The 5,196-nt window shown below is 58.5% G+C and overlaps 1 pseudogene across 1 annotated transcript; it reads right to left on the bottom strand.

Moving 5' to 3' along the window:
- Window positions 1-3,743: 3,743 nt before the first annotated feature.
- LOC308512760 (uncharacterized protein C2orf81-like) lies at window positions 3,744-4,880 on the bottom strand (annotated as a pseudogene). Its single transcript has one exon. The product of its transcript is annotated as an uncharacterized protein C2orf81-like (transcript).
- Between the last annotated feature and the right edge of the window lie 316 nt (window positions 4,881-5,196).

Raw genomic sequence — 5,196 nt, 5'->3', positions numbered from 1 at the left:
GTACAGCCCAGCTTCAATTTTTTAAAATATATATATATATATTTTATTGATTTCAGAGAGAAAGGGAGAGGGAGAGAGGTAGAAACAGCAATGATGAGAAAGAATCATTGATTGGCTGCCCCCTGCACCCCTTACTGGGGATTGAGCCCGCAACCCAGGCTTGTGCCCCTGATTGGAATTGAACCCGGGACCCTTCAGTCCGCAGGCCGACGCTCTATCCACTGAGCCACACCGGTCAGGGCCCAGCTTCAGTTTTCACCCTAGACAAAGCCCAGCACTTCCCCGGGCCTCCACACCCAGGAGCTCTCCTTCCCCAGTCTGTGCCTCTCTGTCATCATGTGTGAGTCCGGCCTGGACCCTGGCTGCTCTTTCTTAGCCGTTCCCTGTACCAGGACCCTACTCCCGGCCCCTCTGACCGCGGCACAGGCTCCCTGAAGCTAGAGGTCCCTGCCAAGGCCCTGGCCAGTCAGTGGGCCCACATGGCCCTCTTTTGGGTGAAGTTTGCAGAAGTGGGATGTTCTGGCTATGATTGGTGAGGACCACTGTCTCCTTCCTCACTGCCGGCCCCTCTGGTTGGCAGCCCACCAGACCGGATCCTGCCGGGGCTCCCGGAACGTCAGGGTGTCCAAGTCAGCATTTTTGCCAGCTTTGGGTAAACTCTGGCCATTATTTTGGCAAATACTGTTTTTCTATCTGGTTTCTCCCTGTCTTTCTCAAGCTTCAACACACATGTTCACCCGTTAAATCTTGTCTGTCAGGTGCCTGAGACTGTCACTTCCACAGTTCCCTCCCTGTCCTTCGGACTGGATGATCCCTGTGGGTAAGTTCATCGACTCTCTCTCCCGGCACCTTCCATCTTCTTCCAAGCCCTTCCCCTGATTTTGTCATGTGTGTACTTTTCATTTCTAGAATTTTTATTTTATTCTTCTTTTTTAAAAAAAAGATATATATTTTTTATTGCCCTAGCCAGTTTGGCTCAGCGGATAGAGCGTCGGCCTGGGGACTGAAGGGTCCCAGGTTCGATTCTGGTCAAGGTCAAGTACCTTGGCTGCAGGCTCCTCCCCGCCCTGGTGGGGGCTCGTGCAGGGGGCCGCCTATTGATGTGTTTCTCTCACATCGGTGTTTCTCTCTGTCTCTCCCCCTCTCTCCCACTCTCTCTAAAAATCAATGGAAAAATATCCTTCAGTAAGGATTTTTAAAAATATACATATATATTCTTGATTTTTCAGAGAGGAAGGCAGAAGGAGAGAGAGATAGAAACATCAATTATGAGAGATCGGCTGCCTCCTGCACACCCCACACAGGGAAGTGAGCCCGCAACCCAGGCCTGTGCCCTGACCGGGAACGGAACCGTGACCAACCACTGAGCCATGCTGCTGGGCCAGGTCTGCTTGTTAAACGGGACCCTCGTGTATCTGTGGGGAACGGTGAGCTCTGGCCACGCCGGGGATGGAGTCCGTGGCAATGGATAGGGTTAGTGTCTTCGTTTTGACACAGCTGCTCGACGTGTAAGGAGCTGACACGAGGGGAGACAGGGAGAGGGACCTCTGTGAGCTGTAAAGCTTTCCTGTGAACGTGAAATGATTCCAATAAAAAGAATGAAAACGACCCCACTGGCTTGGGGAGTGAGGGGGGCGGGCAGGGGAGGGCCAGCCACCTGTGGTGTGTGCCTGCTGCCAGGCGGCTGTCTCCGGTTAGGCCCTGGCTGGGGTGGCAAAGCTGGTTACCAGCCCAGGGCGGACGAGGTCCCAGTGCTCCCCATGCTCACCAGCACTTCCAGGGCGCGGCTGGCCCAGGGCTCAGAAAGGACTATTTTAAAAATATATATATATATTTCTTTTATATATATATATATATATTGATTTCAGAGAGGAAGGGAGAGGGAGAGAGAGATAGAAACAGCAATGATGAGAGAGACTCATTGATTGGCTGCCTCCTGCACGCACCCTACTGGGGATCGAGCCCACAACCCAGGCATGTGCCCTGATGGAATCAAACCCGGGACCTCTTGGTTCACAGATCGATGCTCAATCCACTGAGCCACACCAGCCGGCCGGGTGTTAGCTTGAAGTTCAAAGCCCAGCATGATCTTAAAGATGTCTGCCACACCCAGTTCCCTCATCAGCTGTCTCATTTTTTGTTTGTGTATGTAAATAAAAGCGCATGCTGACACACTCCTCCCCCCACCCCTGCAGGTCTGTATTTCGGTTCTCACTTGGCCTCATGCTCTGAAGACCTTGACAGCAGCATGCAGCTCGCCCTTGCCCTCGCCCTCGCTCAGAGCTGCCTGGTGTCCCAGCAGCCCGGGCGCCCTAACCCAGGCCCTCCCGCCCTCTGCCCTGCGGGCTCTGTCCCGGGCGCCATGGTACATGTAGGTCGCTGTGCAGGTGGCCAGTGTGACCGAGTTACCGAGCTGGGGCTGCGGGTCCCTGTGTCTCCCGACCTGTGGGGACAAGACAGGTCCCTCCCCGATGCTGCTGCTCCCACACCCACCTCGGGTGCAGCCCCTGCTCCCAGCCCAGCCCAGTGCCTCCGGCCTGCGGACGGTGTGCCCATCTGCGGGGGAGAAATGGAGTGTTTGTCTCAGTTGCCTTCCTGTTGTTGGGAACGAAGAGCCACTGGACTGTGGGTTCTTGGAAGAACGAGCCGGACCTCTCGTCCAACATCCACCCGAACACCCAGCACCGGCTTTGGGAGGCGCCTAGTGAGCCCGCATCGCGCACCGCCCTCCCCTCCCCTCGGCCTGGGTGGCTCCCTCTGGATGAGGAGGGAGCGCACAGCACGGGGAGACCCGCTGAGGCCGGCTTCCTGCTCCTGTTTGGTGGCTGATGTGGTGGCCCAGGGGGCTTGGCCGGTGCCAGTGTGAGCCAGGCAGGCTGAGCCAGGGCGATCCTATGTCTCAGCACCCGGGCCCCTCCCCGTCCAGGCCGGCGTCCCTCTCCTCTGAGCGGGGTCCGTGGGCGGCCTGCCAGGCCGTGAGGACCCTGGAGCCTTCGTGTGGCCCCAACCCCCGCCCCTGTGCTCACAACCACTTTTGTCGCAGCCACAGGCCCCTGGTCACCTCGGGGTGACCTCGGCCAGGGCGCACGCTGCCTCCACTGGCGGAAGCCATGGCTGAGGGTTGGAAATACACAGACATTTTTAATGGAAGCAAAATGGGGCAACGGCGTCACGGCCATCCGGGATTGAGCTCAGGTGAGGCAGGCGGGCGCTGTGCCCGTGTCATGGCAGCCACAGCAGCCGGGAGGCAGGGGGGCGGCCTGGCCATGGGGGGCCTGCAAGGAGCCCAGGCTGCCAGCTTCCTCCCTGGGCAGGAGCACAGGCTCTGGCCTGCAGGTTCTGCAAACACCCCAAGGGCGGGCACCTAGCAGCTCCCAGAGCCTCCTGAGCGTAATTACGTAATCACACACCATGAGTATTTAAACACACCCATGCCAGTGAGCCTGCGAGCTGGTGGAGGGGTGCGAGCTGGTGGAGGGGTGCAAAAAATAAAACCACAAAAAAACAAACCTCTTGGCCTTTGCGCCATCTTCTTTTTTTTTTTCTTAAGGCAACTCAGGTGTTTGTTTTTAAATATTTTTTATTGATTTTTTACAGAGGAAGGGAGAGGGATAGAGTCAGAAACATCGATAAGAGAGAAACGTCAATCAGCTGTCTCCTGCACACCTCCACTGGGGATGTGCCCGCAACCAAGGTACATGCCCTTGACCGGAATCGAACCCGGGACCCTTCAGTCCGCAGGCCGACGCTCTATCCACTGAGCCAAACCGGTCAGGGCCTCAGGTGTTTATTTTTGGCAAGCAGACGGAAGGAAGGTAGGATTCCCCCTGGATGAGGTTCAGGGCTCAGAATGGGGCAGGATCTTGGAGGGGAGCGACCACACTTTGGAGGTTGAGTTCTTCATTAGCTGTGCCCTGGCCACCTGGGCTTCTGTCTGGATGGGGTGCAACTCCATGGGAGGGGAGGTGCAGCCTTTTTTGTCCTCCTGCTGGGGTGCGCCAGACCTGAGCAGCACCTGTGTGGTTGGGTTCCACATGCTCACACCAGGAGCCAGCTTCAAGGCTTCCGGCAGCAACACTGGCTGCCACATCACCTGGGACGTGGCCTTGAGGATTTGGGGTTCAAGATAAGACCACCTGTGAGGATCCTGGCCCTCCTGGTCCCGGGGGCCCTGTGGAGGTACGTGGCTGCGGGCGGCCCACAGCTCTTCCAGCAACTCCGCCTCCCTCTCCCAGCCCCTCGGCCACTTTGCACCTGGCCATGTGCAGGGGCTGGGGCTGGGGCTGCGGGCCATTTGGGAGGCCTTCAGGTGCCTTTCAGGAAAGCGGCTCTCTGGGCCCGGTAAGAGCCCCTTTGACTGGGAGCCTGGTGATGATGGGCCTAAGCTTAAAGGGGGAAGATGGAAGCCGGGGCGTAAAGGAGGGAAAGGACTGCTGGGAGGGAGAGGGCAGAAAGCTCGGACACTGGAGCCAGTAGCTTGGTGTCTGGCCAGGGTCTCTGTCTTCTTGACCTGGGGGGGCCTGCAGTAGACTTCCAGGGGGCATACCCATGGGCTCAGCAGCACCCAGGCCCTGCCGCCTGCCTACGGGGAAGTGTCCTCAGCTGTGAGCCCAACACCAAGGCTGCTGGAAGGATTCGGAGGGGCGAGTATGATGGGGTTCAAGGCTGCGTGGGGCTTCTCGCCCTTCCTGAACACCTGCTCACTTGGGTCCCCAGTGGAGGGCGAGTAATAGAGGTCCTCTGGTGAGAGCTGGGAGCTGAGGGGCCGCGTGCTCTGCCGATTCCTGGGAGCTGGCTGCCAGGGACTGAGGGAGCTGGTGGAGGGGTGCGAGCCGGCGGCGGGGTGCGAGCCGGTGGAGGGGTGCGAGCTGGTGGAGCATTCTTTCTGGATTTTAATTTCCTGCAATTCTCATAATCAGAAAAAGAAGTGTTACTTTAGCGCAAAACAACGTTTCTTTAGCCAAAGCCTGAGCGCGTGGGCAGCGATGGCCGGGAGCCCAGCCCTGGGTGGTCCCCGACCTGGGCCGTCCCCGGGGAAGGGGGGGGGCCGGATGGCGCCTGTCTTCTCTGCCCTGGGCCCTCGGGCATCGCTTCCTTTCTTCCGAGGGAACCGGGAGCTCCCTGAGCCCCGGCCGCGGGTGGAGTCCGGACGCCGGGGAAAGAGCGGCCGACCTGGGAGGCGGGGCGGGCGGGGCC

Source organism: Myotis nattereri (genome assembly GCF_964212035.1).
Source record: "Myotis nattereri genome assembly, chromosome: 1".
In the NCBI taxonomy this organism is placed as follows: Eukaryota; Metazoa; Chordata; class Mammalia; order Chiroptera; family Vespertilionidae; genus Myotis; species Myotis nattereri.
Note: the sequence above shows the minus strand (reverse complement) of the source record. Positions and strands in the feature narration are given on the sequence as shown.